The sequence below is a fragment of the Protopterus annectens genome, chromosome 8.part1 (assembly GCF_019279795.1).
Source record: "Protopterus annectens isolate FY-2018-M chromosome 8.part1, PAN1.0, whole genome shotgun sequence".
Lineage (NCBI taxonomy): Eukaryota > Metazoa > Chordata > Ceratodontiformes > Protopteridae > Protopterus > Protopterus annectens.
The window spans coordinates 230636911-230658279 of record NC_056742.1 but is presented as its reverse complement, the minus strand read 5'-3'; positions in this window follow the sequence as shown (position 1 = coordinate 230658279).

Here is a 21369-nt window from a genome sequence, read left to right as displayed (position 1 = left end):
ATTATTAAATATATTTAAACCTTTCATTATGGCTGATATTTGTGAGACATATTTAAGTTCTGAGAGTACTTGCATATTTATTTGGTGACACTGTGTAGGCAACTCCAAGTAGCCTTGCTCTTGGTCAAACTACCATTTATATTGATGATAACATTACATAGTAAGACTGGACACCCTTTGTTAAGGGCCTTAAAGTAGCTGATAAAAAGTTGGTTGGTGGCAGTAATAACTACCTTATAGTCTGGGCAGAAGGGAGCATAGCTAGTAAACCTGTGCCAGCCTTTCCCACTTTCCCAGGTGTGTTTGTGTGTGTGTCTGTGTGTGCATGTGTGTGTGTGTGTGTGTGTGTGTGTGTGTGTGTGTGTGTGTGTGTGTGTGTGTGTGTGTGTGTGTGCATGTGTGCATGCATGTTTGTGTAAATCAAACCTCAAAATGTGTGTGTTTGTGTGTGTGTGAGTGTGTGTGTGTGTGTGTGTGTGTGTGTGTGTGTGTGTGTGTGTGTGTGTGTGTGTGTGTGTGTGTGTGTGTGTGTGTGTGAGCTACTTGGGCAGGGACAAAAAGAACTGGTTGGACAGAGAGGGTGCTGGAGGTCTTGGCTTGGCCACACAGTTGAGATCTCAACTCTATAGCTATGCCAGTGGAAAGTCTTATTGGAGATATGGAGAAAGAGGGTAAAACCAGCCCCAGACTGCTTGTGGTCTCTGTGTGCTTTTAAGGAAAATTGCATTTGATGCAGAGAGCTGCATCTGGAAATAGTGTGTGTGTACATGTCATCCTCCCAATGTACATCCCCCACTGTTGTCAGTGGTGAGGATTGAAGATCCTTGATTACTGGGCCAGTGGTGGGATGTCACAGTAGTCACAAACTCTTTTCACTTCCCTCTTACCCACTTGGCATTACAAACACATTGACATATCTTTTCAACATGTTGTCCCTTCCAGCAGTTAATAAATATAAACACCATTTCAGCAGTTACTCCTAAAACTATTAAAGATATTGTTTTTAGAATTTCAACCCTCTCTGTATGCAAGTTATTTACTTTTTGTTAGAGGAATTAACTTAGACAGCTGGAAAAATAATATGGCCTGAAAAAAGCTACAATATTTCTGAGCGATGCAAATAAAAAAAATGTACTCTGTAGAGTAGATAGTGTATGCCTGGCTACACCTTGCTACATATAACAACTCTTCACCTTTGCTTATGACCTACAGTATTGTGAATGATCTGCAGCAGTAGCTAACACAGTGTGGTCAGTTTCTTCAGTAGAATTGACCTGTAATACTGACATTGTATAGCGAACCGCAGCATTATGAGTGATGGATTGTATCTCATTTGAGAGGATGCTCATTTTACATTTTATGCTGGAACATGATTAATGAAAAGTTGTCCATCGTAACATTTGAAGTACCTAAAACTCTGTCTGCACTAAGCTTTTATATTAATAACATTTTCTACAATATAAGAAGAAACAGAATGATAGTTTTACTGTGACATACCACTGACTACTAATATACTGGCAAGGAGAAAGGATATAGTATAATACGCAACGTCTGTGAGCTGCATATCCTATGGACATAGATTCGAGTACTACAACCTCCATTTGCAAGCTATCAAATCTTGACCCACTCAACTAACAAGATTAGCCTCCTGAGTCATTTATAATAACAAGCAGCTGTGCTTAATGGGTCTTATTTACTTAAAACTGACTAAGTAAATTTATTGAAATATAGACAAGAAATGTGTTTCTACACCACAATGTACTTTGTGCCCTCTGCACCCCTCAGGGTTACAGAATTCTAGAGAGTGTTACCGGTGTTTGCTTTTAACAGTGACAGAAAGGATGCTGTCAAAAGATCACAGACCTCCACCTTATTGATAACAGAGAATAAAAGAAGACATAATGTTCAAAATAAAAGTTAAAATGACACTCATTATAATATTATGCCATCCTTTGCTATTATATTTTGATGAGGTTGTCTGGAGTAGGAGTACAGTTTTGAAGGCAGACAATGATAAATCCATTTTGAACAGCTACAGACAGTTAATTACCCCCTAAGTCTTACACATCCTTGCTAGCAAGTATAAATATAAAGTGTAGGAACTGTAGGGTGGCTGTGCAGATATGCAGTTCTTATCCTTGTATCTTATTAACACTAGTTTGGTATTTAGGGAATATGTCATTTGGGAAATCACGATATAGTATATTTTACCTCACATATTACTTGTCATTAAGAAAACAAGGCAGTTGTACAGTTCTGATACGTCTATGATTCACACAGCCATAGTGATGGAGAACAAAATTCATTCAAATTAAACAAATCTTGCCCTCTTCTTCTTACTATTGTTTAATCTTGACTATGTGATGCAATTATGCATTCTTGCAATATAATTCTCATCTTATGCTGTTTAGAGCCAAAAGGGAAAAAGTCACAGATCTGCTTATTCTGTTTGAAATGCGTTGCCTTGAAAAACAGTATGTTTGTTTTCAGGTATGAAAATGTGACTGGAGCTGCCTCCTAACTTGTAGAAACTTCACTCCAATTACTGTTTTACTGCCTGCGGTGAACATAATGATTACTTATTACATTTGGGTGGTAGATTTTAGGCAGGCTGCCCTGCAAACTGACAAGATGGTAAATTTAACATTCTAATCTTAGTGTATAATTCACTGTCATTATCTCAAAAAAGGGGAGGGGGGCACTCGTTTCCATTCAAAGCATCTGAAGGGCTAAAACCTGTCTACCAGCATTCCTGTTTGTTGTGTGTACTGATGTGAAAAGTTCAGCTTCCAGAAACAGAATCATAATTACATGAAATGCGTATTCTTATTTGCACATTGCGGTATAATTGGCATGCATACTTCTGTACTTTGTAAGGGAACTGTAGCAGTAAATCAGTATCTGGTAAGTGTAGGAATTGATGTTGCCTTGCTATCTAACCACTTTTTCATATGTATCATTTTTGGATATTTATCTATATCTAATTTTATATATATATATATATATATATATGCATAATGTGCAAGTTGCAGAAATCAAAACACTCTGTTTTACTTACTATGGATCCAATTCCTATCTGCTACTAAAAACAAGTAAATGAAAGGAAGGGTTTAAGCTACTTTGAACTAAAGGTTATATGAGAATTAGTCAGCGTTCATTGTATGCAAGTAAGAGAATTCACCCTCAGCATTGAAATGTGCAGGCTCTGTCATGGTGAACTGAGAGGACAGTGACTGCATTTAGAAAAATGAAGTGGACGTACTTATTTTCTAAAATACTTATCATAGTGATTGCCATGGTCTTAGCAAACTAAATAGGGTAGACCAGACTTATAATCCCTGTCCCTAGGTCATCTTGTGGGATCCTCAGGCATGTCCAGGCAAGCTGACTGAGGTTATCTCTCTACATAAACTGTCTTTTGGCTTTTCCCGGTTAGGGGTCGCCACAGCGGAACTCCAGTCCGCTAATGATTGGCAGTTGATTTTTACGTGCTGGCTTGCCGGGCCTAACGCACAACCTTCAACAAAGGAATGCCCATTCACGCATGTCGACACACAGAAGACGCTCTAACTGAGAATTGAACGGGCAAGGTTTAACTGTGAGGCGACAACGCTACCGCAGCACCACCAACTGATGAAATTTTGAGGACTATAATCATGATCTTAGCAGCAGACTGAAACTGAAACTGTGAATGTGTGGGATGCAAAGTCCATAGCCTTGACCTCTTTTTCCCTGCAGTCACCGTTTCAGTTCCACTACACCTCCGAGCACAGATAGGTACATGCATGCATTTCTTATAGTCTACAATATAGCAACCTTGAAGTTAGTGTAAGTGTACCAGGAGTGTTGGTGCAAGAGCTAAAGCTGTCTTACTGCAAAACACATTTTAAAGGTGTAACAGCTTCTTTTGCAAGCGTGTTTTAGTGAGAAATGGAATTTATTTTTCAGTGTGTTCTGACTAAAGGGATTAGGTCTTGCACTTCTAACTGTAAGCCAACCTCATTTGAATATCCTGTGTCTGCCGCTAGGCCTTCTCCTAGTAGTCTGCATCAAGTACACCACCTGTGGGACTAGCCCATGGCATCATTCGCACTAAGTGCCACAAACAGTTCCACACTTATAGCTCATTTCCATACTCTGTTACCCAGACAGTGAGCCCAGCAACTGTGGGGAAATCTGATTTCTACTTACTAGCTATTAAATAACACTTGTGATCCTCTCTGTCCTCACTAGTGAACAAGATCTCAGCACTCTTCATTTCCTCTACATGAGGTAGCTACTCCTTTCTCATCTATAGAAAGCGGTCCCCACTTTTTCAGAAGAATGCCATTTTTCTGATTTACAACTGCTAATTTTGGTCTCCAGCTCTTCCCACTCAAAGGTGAATCACTGCAGGTCATGCTAGAATCTCAATTACACAAGGCAAAGAAGCTAACATCACTTCTAAACTAACAATGATGCAATCCTCAAAAACTCAGCTCTGCAGTGATATTCTGTCCACAAATAATAATGAATAGAAGTGAAGACAAGACACACTCCTTATGGACTGCTGGATAAGACAAATAGGATGGACTGCTGGCAACAAGTGTTGGGTTAAAGGGTTAAAAGAAAAGTGGGATACAGTATGGCAAAGTAAAGGGTAGAGAGAAAAGGGGGAGACAGGTAAAAAAACATAAGGGGAGTGTTATATGTAAGAAGAGGATATTTGTGCATGATAGGGATGAAACTATTTAATAATTAATATATAAAGCAAAACCAAATGATAAGGGTAAACTCACTGATGATAATATGAAATTCTGCTTTATTAGAATGACTGCATAATGTTGAAGTGATTAAATACAATGGTCATATTTGTTAGACCTGATCAGATATGATGCATGTGATTTCAATTAAATAATTTAGACAAAAAAGAAAATCTGCAACCCCACCACTCAGCTCACAAAAGATTGCAAGGAATGCCTCTTTGTTTAATTTTGTTAGGCTTCCTGAACTGCTAGTGTGGTGGATCATTAGGTTACAACCATGAGAAGCACTGATCATATTTTGCCACAGATCCTTAGGGTCAAGCCAAAAAGGTTGTGTTGATCCACATTATGGATTCAATATTGACAAGGTAGAGGGTGGGGTAAACAGGTGTCATGTCAGTCAAATGGATGGCATGGGACAGATGGATGCTATTGATTTGGATTTTTTTTCCAACAAAGAAGAGTATGATTTCCATATTACTCTGAGTTGCAGAAATTAGCACTGTTTCTTGTTTTAGCATATGCCTCTACCAGATACTCTGAGTGGGCAGCTTGCCTGGAGACTGCAGGTATAGTACTTAACAAACTACTGCCCACTGTGCAACTCTGCTGGAAGACCTACATAACCATTCATATGGAGAGTGATGGAGGCATCTGAAGGGGCACAACTGAGTGGAACAGCATCCTCAGTTTAAACACAAATTATGAATTGCTATTCATTGTCTGTGCCAGTCTTGAATTTTTACATAGCAGTTGTCATGTGAAAAAAGCAAACAAGCAAAAAAAAGCAATTGATATGTTCAAATGCAAAGTTGCTCATATGTGTACTTTGATTAAGAGCAACTAGGGCCAAGGGTCAGTGACCTGTTTATAGTCATGTCATCAGACTTATGACTAGTAAACTGCTTTATAAATATATCATCAGATCCATGACCTCATCTCATATCTGTTAACTTTTTTGAGTTGTTTCAGAGAGGGAGGGACTGGATGGAATGGCCTAGACATCCAAAGGCTGTATTGTCAACATTCACAGAGTGCCTTTCAGACTGTCCATGATGCATTCAACTTCCAGTCTACACAAGAGCTCTTGCCATATATTGAGTAGTGGTAGAACCTAAAAATCAGATGGACACAGTTCAAGCCACCCGTAATTAAAGCAACAGCAAACAGATGAGCATGACCAAAATGATAAAATTCCAAACAAAAATAAATAGCAATTTGCCCATTACTCTCTTTTTGCAGACAGACAGTTGTTTCAATTATATTTATTTGAGCCTTCCAGGAACTGTTTGCAGAATTAGTTAAGAAATCAGAAAACAGTTGCTTCACAGCACTACAAAAATTCAATTTTGTTTCTGAACTCAAAACACCTACTGTAATCCAGAAACTACACTTTCTTAACCATTTTGAATATTCAGTAAAATATCCAAGCATGGTTAAACTTAGTCATGAAATATAAATTTCACTTCCAGTAATTTCTAGTTTAATTTATCAGTAAAAGACACACACACACACACACACACACACACACACACACACACACACACACACACACACACACACACACACACACACACACACACAAACACACACACATTAACGAAGTATAGTGTGAAATGAATTTACTTGCTGAATACTGGCATTTTAATAATATTTTGCTCTGCTTTGCACTTACCTTTAGCATTACTAACTGTGGCTACATGTTTTTTATTAGTATGACTGATCATCATTTTTATGTGGGTAGCTTATGGTCTCCTATAAACACTTAAGGCTTTCTATTTTTTTCTTGTAAAGCTTATATATACACATTTCTAACATAAAGGATTATTTTACCCCCCTCAATATTATTATTTGTAGGGACAGATTTAATAATGAATCTACTAAGGTAGGAATAAACTCACTGATAAAGGTTGCCATTCTAGGCATGATGTAAGTCTGATGAGGGGAGTAGTGGCATTAACTTAAATTAGTAAGACGTTGTAGGAAGTTTGTTTTTGAGAAATGTCTGAACAGAGGTGTATTACTTTGAAGATTATTACTAGCTGTACATCAGCAAATCACCCATCCATGGAGTTCTACAAGCTGAGGCAAGATGGCTAAAGACAATTTCCAGGATTATTTGTGCCCTGGTTAGGGTATCCACTAACTGTACTTCACAATTATATTCTTGGGGAAACGTTGGGTCTGTGTTGTTGTTGTAATGTAGGTGATCTTGTTTATTGTTGGATAATTTAAAACTCTCAGGATAAATGATCAGGGTTTATAGATATAATAGTGTATTGAGACAGCTATAGTAATCTGTGGAGGTCATGCAGAGAGCTCTACAACTGGCAAAGGAATTATAGTTAACTTTGTTTATGGTGATTTGGATTTCTAAAAGATCACATTTTTGGATCACGAGGAAGTCTTTGACAAAGATTGACAGTCCCCTGTAGTTACTCATAGGTCTGAAAGCATAACAGGTACTCATTCCTGGAAATGAGAGAATGCTATCATTAGACTCAAACCATTTTCCATAACTGCACATGGTATACTTGTTTGAGTTTTATGGAGACCACTAGCATGGAATACAAACACCTTGATATGCTCCAAAGTAGGATTTGCCAGGTCAGAATTTCTAAAATATTGACTGTCTAAAGAAGTCACTATGGTGACAGTAAATGTCTTAACCAGAATGTGAAATCCTTAGTAAAAGAAGTGCTATTATTTACTGACAGATTAAAGAAACATTCTTGAATTACAGCAGTTACTAAGATGATTATTGAAGCCAAATTTCTTATGTTTCATTCTAAACATCATTTTGGTTGATGGGAAAATAATACTCTCAAACAGTGTATTCCCTGCCTCAGATACATACTTAAAAAGGTCAATTACATCCTTCCACATCTCCCTTTGAGTAGTGCATTTAAGGCCATTTAAGGACATTCACCCCAATATGGACCATAACCAGATCATAGCTGTATTTGTCAGGAAGCAAAGATCTTAGAGGCCTCACAATATCCTTTTTGGGTCAAGAAAGACAGTAAGCTGTTACCCTGTTCTTACCCAGCCTAGTCTGGGTATCTACTTTATGTGAGACAATAGCGTCACCAATTGCCTAAACATTGAATTACATGGCTGCAGCTGTAATGTGCCATAGGGGCTTGTGACTCATAGTAGTATGTGTAGTGTTTGCTGAAGTTTGTGGTGCTTGTGGTTGTACAGTGTTCTGACCTGGTGGCTGAGGTCTATTAGCCCCAATTATAGGTGTTTTAGTTCTTGGAAGCCTGGTCAGTGTCTCTTTAATCACCTCTCTATATGTAAGTGTAGAGTGATTACTTAATATAACAAAACAAAAGAATATGCAGATTAGTATGTAATACACTGACAAAGTAGAAACAAAATATTTATATTTTCCTTACAATTATAAATGCAAGTGATATTATTTGCATTATCAACAATTAAAGTATAGGCATTCATGAAGTTATGATATGTTCAATGGCTTTGCCTATAAGGTTTGTTGAGCTGATAGGCTTGGGTCTGTAGAAGAGGCCACCCTTATGTAAAAGAGTCACAGTAGCTATTCTCCAGAAACCATAAACAAACCCTGTGCTTAGGCTGAGACTGTACACTTTATGTAAAAGTTCAGTTACCGCATACTTGGCACAAATGAGAATATGGCCTTGTGTAATGCTTGGTCCCAGTGAAGCATTATCTGTAGTCTTTGACATAGCTTCTTATAACTGTTTCAATGTGATTAAAGGGGAAATTAAATTTTCAGGGACAGTGGGTGCAACAATGTGGGTAAATTTGGTAAAGTTAGCACTAAATTTGCCTGCTGATATACTAACTGTATCTTTGGGAATGGAATGTGTGATACTGTTATGAACTCAGTGTGCTGCTGAACATTATTGATTAATTTCCTGACATAACTGAAGAAAAAAGCTGTAGTGTCCTTTGGTATCTATAGCAACCTTAAGTTCCTGCTTTACTTTACATTTTCTAACAGTGCTCTGTTTCTATTGTTATTTATAGCACCCTTAAGTTCCTGCTTTGCTTTGCATTTTCTAATAGCGCTCTTAAGTTCCTTGCTGACATTGCAGTGCATTCTTGAGGTACAGGGACAGGGATTTCTTACAATGTTTCATCATTTTCCTCCTTTTATTATGCAGTTTATTAATATGGGATTTCCACTAAAGATACTTATTCTTGAATTTACCATTGTATTTTGCGAGGAGAGGCACATACTTTTCTATGTAGCTGTTTAAATGCTAGTAATAATTAGAGGTCAAAGTAGCAACCTTCTAAGTTGGGTTCATTTGTGAAAGATCATTGGAAATTTTGCATAGGTATTCTACAAGTTGAAAAAGGTTAACCCTTAAGAAATCTTGAAAGATGGTTTCAATTGGTGGCGGGGTGATACCATTAAGCCTGACAGGACTAAATAAAACCCACCTAGCTGGGGACACCCCCCTAAATATATATACTAACTCTGGCATCATACTACAGTGTAGAAAAGGACATGTTGAGCAAGTGTTTACTTGCCCTTGTAAATATTTGTTGTTTGATGTTTTAAGAGTTTGCAATTTTCGTCTCAAATAAAAGTAGTTTGATCTTTTGGGATTTTGATTTTTAAAATTAGATCCACATCACCATACATCTTTCTTGATTAAATCTGGCCAAAAATCAGTGCATTAGAACACCTTAAGATCCATATACTACAAAGAATTCTGACTGTTACCTGTCAGCAACTGGGATGTCAAGGCTGTCCACAAGATACTCATTTTTTTTTATCCCCGATGTGAAATTGTTGACATCAGTGTCATGAAAACATAATCTGGCGATGATTGGAAACCTAATTGTGATTCTCTGTGTTGTGTATTTTACCCAGTTTACTGTATAATCACGTTCAAGTTGAGTAATTATCTGTAAATGACAGTTGTGGAGAACATACCTGAGTGAGGAGAAAGGCTAGGAGTAATTGATTAAAGCAGAGGGTGAACAGTGAACTTCAAAATGTTATGTCTGTGCTTTTCAATAAATCAGAAGTGTATTACCTTTTCATGCAGTAATCATCTATGTTTTTTAATTCTTGCAGTAATTCAAAACATCTGCTTGGTTATGTGAGGCAGTTGTTCATTTTGTGTATATTTCAGTTAAGATAAAGCGAAGAATGTGTGTGGAAAGTGTAAGGGTAAATGGAATGTGGAATACACTACCAGTGCCTATAAAGGAGCAGTTTATGTCATACTATACAGGCCAATATGCAGGACTTGTATTAGACACAATGTGTTCAGAAGTGTGCCTCACATTTGGCAGCATATGAAAAAAAAAATTAAACAGAAATTCTTCAGCCTTTCCTTGTACCACTCATCCCATTGTTAGCCTAGTTACCCACAGAACATATGGACAGCACACTACAGTTGTAGTACCCTCACAGTACTTCTACAATAAAGTACTACAGCTGCGTTTTAATTCAGTGACTTCTGTGGGAAAATATGCTAAATCTTGTTGCAGCATAGTGTTGCCTGATATGTTTGATGATGATGTCCTTCCACTGAAAGCAACATTCACTTCCTTTCAAAGACAGTAAACAGTTTCTGAGCTACTTTCTGTCCTCCCACTGGCAACACAGGAAGGACCCCACAAGGGAAAGCTTGCAATTGCCCCATCCCATCCTTTTGTGGCTGAAACCTTCTATATCCAAGTTACCTAATGGAACACTTTTTACTGGGGCACCAGCAAGGCTTTATTCCACTGTACAACAGAGATGGGACTGGAAAGTTACTGATAGCAAAACAGCCTCCATAAACAATGTGCAGATCAAAAAAAGTGTGAAACTTGTCTTGCCATATGTAGTACTGCCAAGTAACACAAACCTGAGCTTCAAAGCTGTTTCCTATAGTACAGCAGCTATAACAACAGTAATCTTCGTCGATAAACATCTTTTAAAGTAGGCAAGTCATGAGCCTGCACTCTGTGTGATCACGTGAAAATGATGGAATGAATCAGATTTTAAAAAAAATTATGCTTTCTCATAAGCTCTCAGAATATACAAAGGATGTCCTTATTGACAGACATCACCATTGTGGTGTCCATTAAGGAAAGTGTAATAGTAATGGTAGATTCTGGAAATAACGGGCATAGCAAAACTACAAAGTAAAATAAGGAGTGAAATAACCTTTTCTAAACAGTTTTAGTGAAGTAATAATACATAATTATTTGTGTAAAAGAGTAATAACTTCTACATGATATAAATAACCTTCATTGAAGAGCACAACTTGATACAGAATACATGCTGGGATAATCCATTTGGTATAGATAGGAAAGACCAAGCTAATTCTAGTTAGCTTTCTGTTGGCATGGAATGAGTGAGTGGCTTTTGGAATTTTTTTCCCTAATATGCATTTTTTTCTCACCTATTGTTCATCATTCTGTCTTGGTGTCAGATATGTATATATAATTCTTACTAATTGTATTAATGTTGTACTTACTCTCTGTAACAAAGTCCTGCAATACCACATGAACAAAAAAAAAAAAAGCCTTTTGCAATCAAAACAATAAAAAGAGCCTCTCTCCAAATTACCTGATTGCTAGGTATCATTTGCAGTTCAGTAATAATATAACTGGGCACGCATTTGTTCCATGTTGATTTATAAGATGGTCAGCACAGGTACACTCTAATTCATTTCATTATGACATTTAATGTTTTCTTCATTGATTTTTCTCTGCTACTTAAAAATACAGGAGAAAGACAATGCTGCAAAGTAATAGGAAAATGTGTTCTTCAGCAGAATTAGAAACCCTTGCATTAGCAACAGTAGCGGCAGTTCATTGAAATAAATATCCTTGATGGATTGCATATTGTTTTTAGAAAACTTAGAAACACTACATGGCCATTAGCAAAAACAAAAGCATACTTTAATGATAAAGGAAGGCTAGTAAAATCATTAGTGATTTACTTAGCTTTGCCATTAAATTAATAAGACAAGATTCTTACGATATCACAGGTTGTATCCATTAACGTTTTGTACCTCAGTAAAGGTTTGACTCAGTGTTTCATATTGCCTGTATTCTAACAGTATAAGTGATGCTTTATGATTATTGGTTTATATCAGGAATACCTCACATGGCCTTGATTTCAGACTAGGAGTGATATTCATAGCCTTGTACTGTACAGGCGTGAAAGGTGAAAGTGAGAAAAGAAGGTCTTCACCAATATGTAAATGCTGTAAGAGTGAACTAGCAGTACTAGTTTTCACATACTTGCAGCCAACAATGAACCTCCCAAGTATAGGGTGCAGAGACCGGTGTGCAAATTAGCTTTGGAGTGTGCAAGAACACTTGCATATGTGTGTATCTCTTCCTATTTCACTTCAGAATCCTGAAATATTACAATCCTGAACTTCATAATCCGGAACCCAAAATCCTAAAAATTAAAAATCCTGAAAACTCAAAATCCTGAATCACAAAATACTGAAAATATACAGGACACAAAGAATAACAATATTCCAGTACAAGGACACAGAGAAACACATACAAGACAAAGGAAAGCACTTTTCACCAAGTATGGGCAGGGGGTCAAGCCCCTCTGCACCCCCGGGGGGGTAAGCCCCCCCTGCGCCCCCCACACCCCCTGCTAATTAAATATATAAACTCCAAGATTGCGCTGCACAGAAAAAAATGGCAAACATACCATCACGTGTTCATGACTGCCTGTTGTAACCTTAGTAACATTCCTTTTTAACTTGCTATACTACAACATAACTTATGACAGTGTAGTGAAGTGGAATCTTGGAGTTGATATATTTAAGTAGTAGGGGGTGTGGGGGTGCCCCCTGCTTATATTAGGTGGTAATCTAGTTTGTGTTCTCTACAGTCAGTATATGTATCCTGTGTGTTTTCAGTCTTTTGAGATTCAGGATTTTGAGTTTTCAGGATTTTGAATTTTCAGGATTTTGGGCTTCCAGATTATGAAGTTTTCTGAAATTCAGGATTGTGATATTTCAGGATTCTGAAGTGAAACCATCTCTTCCATATATGTGTAACTCCTACATACCTTAGTTTCTGTAGATGTCCTTCCATATCACTGTTGCAGTATTGTTTACATAAGGTATCTCCTGCAAAGGATAGCCCAATACCTGGCGTGTATACCAAAGCTTTTAGGTCTTATAGGCACCATACATCACACATAGGCTCCCCATGTAAGGTCAACAGCATAAAGGTGATGTATGGATGAAAACACTCAGTACTTTTTTCCGGCTAGTCTGAATGACATTATCGAACATCAGTCTGAACACCCTTCTGCTTTGCTGGTTACCAAGCCACTTTTAGATAAGAACCCAGTTTGGGTTCATTCTATCTTTTTTCCAGTTTATCTGGTATTTGTGTTTATGTCACCCAAGAAGGGAAAATGTCAGTGTGGGAGGCAGACTCCCTATAAAGACTGTCACAACCAGTGTCTTTTTTGCTCGGGTGCTTTTCACGACCATTCACAGTGCTCAATTTGTCAAGAATTTCTGCCTAAGGCCCAGTGTAGTAATTTATCCTCCTTATCCATTTATCTTCAGGACCATTGTCTTAAGCTGTTGGCTCAGGGTGCTATGGCAAAATCCTCCCACCCTGATGGCCAGACATCTGCCAAGAAGAAGCACAAAACACTCAGGTCTAATCTGGTTGCTAACAAACTACAAAAACAAACTACAAAACCAAACAAATCCATAGTACAGAATCTGAAATGGGTGAAATCCAAACTTTAATCACTTTGATCAAATCCAAAAACAAATAAAAACTTCTGTACTAAAATCTGCAACAAAACATAAGCGCTTTCCTCTACTGAGTCATGAACTTCATCAGATATCCATTGGTTTAAGCAACAAGTTAAAATGCCCTTAAAAACCCTTTTCATTGATTACTGCAGAAAGACCCCCACTCACTCAATGGTATATAAAACACACATTCTACCAATGATTTATGTCCCCTCTCTAATTTACATATTACTCAAAAATAATTCCAATTGGATAATACACCGTTCTGCTCCTCAATGATTCATTCCTTTCCACTTTTTAATCCAATATTTTCTTGAAACATTGTAATATGCAAAATGCAATTTCAACTACTCACCAAACTATTTAAACATTATTTTAAGATTCCATTCATTCATTTACATTCAGAGAAGCATGTCTGCACCACTTAACCTTAAACAATTCTTAAAATGTGATATAGGGAATAACTTAGAAATAAAAAAAATAATCGCTCAAGAACTCTACGTTTTAACAAACATGCTATAGAACTCTGTTCATTAATACCTGACCGCACCTCGGCATCAAGGCGGATTTGCCAGATAAGCTCTTTCTTCTCTAATTGTAAGGTGTACGGACATTAGGCTGTACCCAACCAATTGATTGTCATGTATGAAAAATGGTGCTCTGAATATTCATTAATAGGCTTGGCAAATGCGGTAGTTAAAATATTTTTCTTTATATTATATTTGTGTTCGTAAACTCTCATCTTCAACTTACGGTCAGTTTTGCCGACATAAAAACATGGACATATCAAACATCTAGCAATATAATTGACCCCTTTTGATTCACAATTGAATCTGCCCCTCGGCAGTTACTGCTTTTTGCAGCCTTCGGGGACACACATTTTTCCCTGTCTAGAAGACCTGCTTATTCGAGTTCCTGCTCCCAGCAGTCTGTTGCAGGACCTTCAGTTTACCATTTCCTTTTACACAGTTTGATGTTTACTATAAAGCTCAAGAAATCTGTTCTGACATCTTTAAAGGATCACGTTTTCCTCAGGTGCAGGCTTCAGACTGTTCCCATGCATCTCTCCCTGCTGCCAAGGTTCTGTCTCTGACAATCTTTTTCCAGTCTCCTTATAGTTTCATAGTTTCATAGTATAGTACTAGGCTATCTGCCCTGGGGCATTTGTAAGCCTAGCCATAGTGATGTGGCTTTTGGCACCCCATGAAATTGTACAAAAATGTACAGAATAAATCTAGAATACTATGCCTCTGTCTAGTAGTGACACAGTGAAGGTCCCCTTATATAATAGAATTAGTTTACTGTGCCCCTGTTTAGCAGTGACACAGATGTGACCCCTGGGGTAAACTTACGATCTCCCATCCACTCGTCAAGATTTCTGTTGAAGAGAGTCAGTGAGGGGCTCTGCCTAATACAAACTGGGATCCTGTTCCAAAGCATGGGAAGCCTCTGGGTTATGAATCTATCCCTCCAGCATGTCCTATTCATACTTGTGCCGAGGTTTAAGTCTTTAGCTCTTGTGGTCCTGATGCATTTCGATTTTTTGAGGTGGAGCATGTCCATCAGATCCTGATTTGACATGGCCTTGTACGTCAGGCAGAGATCACCTCTGAGCAGGCGGTATGCTACTGAATAGAGCTGAAGTTTCTTTAGTCTGGCAGTTGGAGACCCTTGATCCTTTTGCTGAGGTACTTTTGTGGTCTCTCCAGCTGTTGCAAGTGCCGGGTGAGGTACATACCAAATGGGGCATTGTACTCAATCATGGGTCTGATGAGGGAGGAATATAGGGGTACAATGACATCCTTGGATCTGGATGTGAAACCCTTCATGATGAGGTGTGTAAGGTAGAATGTTTTTCTAACCACTTTGGCAACGTGGGTGTCAAATGAGAGGTCGCTGTCTACTTGGGTCCCTAGGTCTCTAATTACTTTTTCCGTACTCAGTGGGTTGCTGTCTATGTGATAATTTGTGGGTACTTTGTTTTTTCCAAAAGGGATGGCTATACATTTTTTGGCATTTAGTTTAAGGCCGTGACTACGGCACCAGTTGTCCGTTTCAGTGAGGCCTTTTTGTAGGATGTGTGTATCTGCTGGTGTATCGACTATAGCGCCTAGTTTGCAGTCATCTGCGAACTTTGTCAGCCACAGCCCTCCCATGTTTGTTTTAACATCTGAGAAATAAATGCCGAACAAGAGGGGTCCCAGGACAGATCCCTGTGGGACACCACTTGTGACTGGCTTTGAGTCTGACATTGCTCCAGCGATTTTAACTTTATGGGTTCTGTCCTTTAGCCAGTTTGCAACCCATCTAGTGATATAAGGGTTTACGTTTAAGCTGTTTAGCTTATCTATGATGCCTGAGTGGGGTATTGTGTCGAAGGCCTTAGCCAAGTCCAGGTATGCTGTATGGACTGCTTTGCCCTCATCAATGCCTCTAGTGACTGTTTTGAAAAAGTCAACCAGATTTAAAAGGCAGGATCTGCCCTTTACAAAGCCGAACTGGGTGGGGTCAAGCGTCTGTAGGTCCCCTATGTCTCAGTTTATGAGTTCCATAATGATTCTTTCAATAGTTTTGCAGACCAGGCTAGTCAAGCTTATGGGGCGGTAGTTTCCAGGGTCTGTAGAGGCACCCCCCTTGTGGAGTGGGACCACTGTTGCTGTATGCCAGTGTTCAGGTACATATCCCGAAGTAAGGCTAATATTAAATAGCATTTTTATGTGTGGGTTTAGCTCCTCTTGGAGTTCACGTAACACGCACCCCGGGATACCGTCAGGTCCCATTGATGCTGTGTTTTTTTATTTTATTTAGGGCGGTTCTCACTTGGACATCTGAGATGACAGGGAGATTACATTCAGCTGGGATAAGTATTTCTTCTTTTGGGGGTGAAGGAGGCGAGAAATTTGCACTGAACCTGTCAGCCAGAATGTTAGCAATATCTGTGGGTTCAGTGTATTTTTTGTTGTTGTGAACCAACTCTGAGCATATCTGAGGGTTTCCGCCCAGGTTTCTAACATAGCTGAAGAAGGCTTTGTGGTTATCTTTAGTGTCCTTAGCGATTTTTCTCTCAAAGTTTGCCTTGGATGTTTTTATGAGAGAACGTAGTTTTCTGCTAATGTTTATCAGAGATGTCTTTCCTTCATGGGATTTCACTCTGACGTGCAGTAGCTTCCTTCTTTTGTTATATAATTTGTTTATGGCTGAGGTCCACCAGACAGGATGCTTACATTTGGTGGAGAGGGACTTGGATTTGTTTGGGATTGCATGATCCATGCATTCTTGGAGATGTCCATAGAAAGCATTTGTGAAGGATTCGGCATTGTGGGATGTGGTATCCACTGGCACAGTGGGCTTAAAGGATACCATCTCAGTCTTAAGAAGAGTGAAGTCTGCTTTTGAGAAGTTTTTCACTGTGGTCTTTTGTGCTGGGGGTGGAGGTGGGATATGTATATCCAGGGTGATTAGTTTGTGGTCAGATCTCACTAGTGAGGGGTATACTTCCGGTGTGGAGCATTCTGTCCCCATGTTTGTGATGATCAGGTCTAGTATATTATCTCCCCTAGTGGGAGAGGTGACTAGTTGTTCCAGTGCATTTGAATTTATGAATTCCAGGAACCTTTGGGCTAGGGTATTAGGGCTAGAATAATGTACCCAATCTATGTTTGGGTAGTTGAAGTCTCCCAGTATGATGGTATTTTGTGATACATTCATATCCTCCAATGTCTTCAGGAAGGCTGAGTGGGGTTCTTGAGATTGGGAGGGTGGTCTGTAACATGCTACCAGTTGTATAGCAGTTTTGCCTATGGTTAGTTGCACCTGTATGGTCTCTGATGCTTCATGTGTTGCTACTAACCTGGAGGTGTGGGTGTCCTTTATGAATATGGACACTCCCCGTTCCTTTGTGGTGCGCCCGGGTTTTGGGGCGAAAAGCATGATACGAGGTATAGCCTGGTAGCTGGGGTGCTCTCAGGAGCCTTGAACCAGGTTTCAGTTACTGCACAGGCGTCGATGTTCTCCATGCTGAGGAGTGCATCAAGTGCCTGCATCTTGAGATTTAGACTTCTGGCGTTGAGCAGCATTACCCTTAGTTTTTCCATTTTGTTTTCTAAGGAGGTGGGTTTGTCTTTTGAGCCTTGCCTAAAAAGGCACTATGGGGTGGCAAGAGCCTTAGCCAATATCCGGAAGCCCAGTGGTGACAGGTGTAAGCCATCCCTTGCGAAGCAGTGTGGCTTGTCCAACATATCATCCCAGGCAGACAGACAATGGATCCCCTTAGAATGACACCAGTACTTGAGCCAATTGTTAAAGCTGATCATCTTGTCTTTGTATTGTGGTATCATTCTTGGTGAGAGCAAGATGCTGCTCAGGGTCAGGGTCATACCAGCCTGGGCTACATAATCAGAGAGCTCCTCTATGTCTCTTTTCATGTAGTCCAGGGAGGTACGTCTCAGGTCACTCACACCAGCATGGACAATGACGGAGTCATATTTGTACTTGCTTTGGAGTGACCTGAGTGCGTGTGTTATGTGGTGGATCCTAGCTCCCGATAGACAGCCCACAGTCACCTTCTCCTTGTTCAGCCTGGTCAGTGGGACATCAGTGTGTCTGACTATGGAGTCACCTATTACTAGTGTATCAGGCAAGGTGTTTGGCCTTAAGGGCTGCGATTGGTCGACACACTGATTTATTGAAGTATGTGTTGCATGTGTTTTGTTTTGAGGTGGTGGATTTTTGGATGTCTGCTTTGGGAGCCTCTGTTGTTTTGGTAAGTTTTTTATTAGAGCCTCCGAGTATGTCTTTGTGTTTTTATGTGTTTGGTTTGCAGTTGTGGTAGGTCTATGTGGGACTGGGATTGTTGTGTGTGTGGTTGCCATCTCCTCCTGTCTGGTCATGCCAGCCATGAGTTGAGAGAGTTCAGACTTAATTTGGCTATATAGTTGCATCTCTCACATGTATTTGTGTTTGTTGGGAGGAGGAGAGGGTTGTCTGTGTACATGAGACAATTGTAGCATTGTCTCAAGATGCCCAGATTGACCAGCTGAACTGGAGACGACGCCAGTAATCTACCACTCGACATGCTAGAACAGTATAAGGGAGTGGTATACCTTTAAGGGAAGTGGGTATTCACAGGGGTGGTAAGTAGATGTAGTGCTTTACTTAGTATGAGAGTGCATACTTAGTAGAGAAGTATGGAGAATAAGTGCTAGGCTTATAATACAGTGAGTAGTCTGGTTATACTAAGAGTAGAGCTTCCTTAAGGGAAAATTTGAAGAACAGACTTGGCTGAGCCAGAAAAAGTTTAACCTTGTTTAACCGGCGCTGCGCTATGTGTACGACCGTGCAAACGCGGATTTTAAACAGTGATAATTAGTACTAGGCTAACTGCCCTTGCAAGCCATTTTAAGCCTAGCCAATTATCCCCCTGCGAGATTCAAACCCTGTATCTTGTGTTTGTAAGGCAAACACCTTAACCATTAGGTCACCCTCCTAACCCACTCTTCCTTTCTGGCAGCCTTATTCTCCCCACTGATGAACAACACTCTATCGCACTTATAAGTATGGGAAGATGGTGGATAGGAAAGTTGGACAAAGATAAAAGAGTAGACAAGGGAAACATAATAAGACTACCAAACAGTTTTGTGCTGGAGGAAGTTCTAGAGGAGTATACTTTTTTAGGGAGTTAGGCCCCTTTTTTGTAATATATAAGGAGAAATGGGAAAGATGAAGGGTAGTAAGTGAATGACTGGAAGGTAGGAAAGAGATAAGGATATTGACAATAAATATATATAGACAGACAAGAAAGACTGAAATGATTGATCACACAACAGGTTGGGGTCACAGATGTAAAAGAAGACAAACAAACAGAGGATGGGCACATGATGATGAGACAGGAATTGTAGAGATATAGTATGGGTGGCTCTGACACAATAAAGATAGGCTGTATGTACAGATAATGGTGATGGCTGGTACAGGACTGCCAAAACTATTCTCTTAACTGGAGACCCTCATTCAGAGTTGTGACTAAGGGTACCAGGGCAGACAGACCCTGATGTTAAATGGGTGGCTACCAGTGACACAACGATGAGAGCTTGCCAGATTAGCCAACCCTGAATTTGCTGCTGTTAATAGGGGCTTCACTGCCTCTCTACAGCCCCCTCAGCAGCAGCCACTACCATGGGCTGGAGAAGGGGCTGGTCCATTTAGTGGGTGCTTTGCCTCTGACTGGCTGTAGGGGAGTAGCCACCTCTTGTCCTTGACAAAGCAGACCTGCGATATGAGTTGGACGTAATCTCTCGCTAGTTGGAGTGGGTGGCTGCAGGTGTAGTATCCAGCACTCTTCTAGTTCTGTACAGAAAGACAAAAAAGGTGAGAAAGAAATAGTGGTTCTTAAATTCTTTTTATTATTACAACTTATTCTTGGGTAGAAGAACAAATTCAAGGTTGGGGATCAGCTGCACCCTGTGACAGAGGTGGTGGCATAGATCTTTCTCTTCCCATGCAAACAAAAAGAAAAAAAATGAGAACTGCTATTATTTACAAAGTGTTGTCATATCTGCTACATTATAAACAACAGTCTCATACTAAACATTTTTATTATATCTGCTGTACTAGCTGTAGTCAAACCTGGGTACGATTGCATCAGCTAAATCTAAAGAAAATGTAAACCATCAGAGTACTCTCCCAGGCTATTGAAAAGAATGTGTCTATGGCCAACTCCAGAACAGAATAATCTTCAATGGGTCATTGATTGTCTGCAGCAGTTGCATGAAATCTTCCTATACTTATTACTTGTACAGAGCTAGGACGTTTTCATTTACTAGATAACTTTTAAAATTAAGTATTTTTAAAAAGAGTTAAGTACATATAAGTTCTACTTAAAGGTACTTAAGTAAACTTTAGTGTATGCTGACTGATGCTTCTGTTCCCAAAGTTTAATCTGCTAACTAATTTAAATGGACAAAATGCAAAAAAAAAAAAAAAAATTGGCAGTAATTTAGCATTAATGCCCATAATTATTGTATTATTAAATAAATGTATTACTGTAATACCAGCAAAAAATACTTACTAAATAACACTCATTGCCCCACCATTTACAGGTAAGCTGTAAATGGTTCATCTCCCAAACCCCTGCTTAAACTTATCAAGGGTATCAGAACTTGTCAGAGATTTGCAATGCATGGTCATTAGCCTAGTAAACAGCTATGAACCGGTACTTCTGCTACCCACTGGGAAAGCTGAATTGGCTGTCAGAACTGTAGGTCATCATTCTGGTAGTGGTACTGTGCACCAGTATATGGAATATTGAAAAGTACAGGGTGTCAGGGAGAGGTAGTACCTCTGATGGGTGAATACATTATGCTCTTCAGAGTATTTCATCCACCTTGTCCTCACCTGACACTCAGTTCTCACCTGTGACTCCTCATAGCTGTCTGCATGCAACAGTGGCCACACCCCAGGCAATGGCTTCAACTGGCCAGCAAAACCAGTTGAGGGTAGTCATCAGGTTTGCAACCCTTGGAGGGTCAGGGCTTCGATACCTATGCATGCAAAGACTGGATCCAGCAGACTGCATGGAGGAAATCACTAGCTTGATTCAACAGGCAGCAAGTTAGACTGAGCAAGTGCTGTGGAGTGCAAATAGGGCAGAGTGAGCACATTAGGACACTGTTGGCCATCAACTGCATCCTGACCCATCTGCAGTCTTCTCAACTATGTCCTGCCACTGGACTAAGATAGGCTGGGACAAGAGAGTGAGACTGACGATCTGTGCAACTCTCTCTCACTATAATCCAATTCACACACAAGTCAAGATATCACTTCCCCATCAAGTTCTGTGGCGATGGGTGAATGATGAAGCAGCAGGTGTGGAAACACTGGAA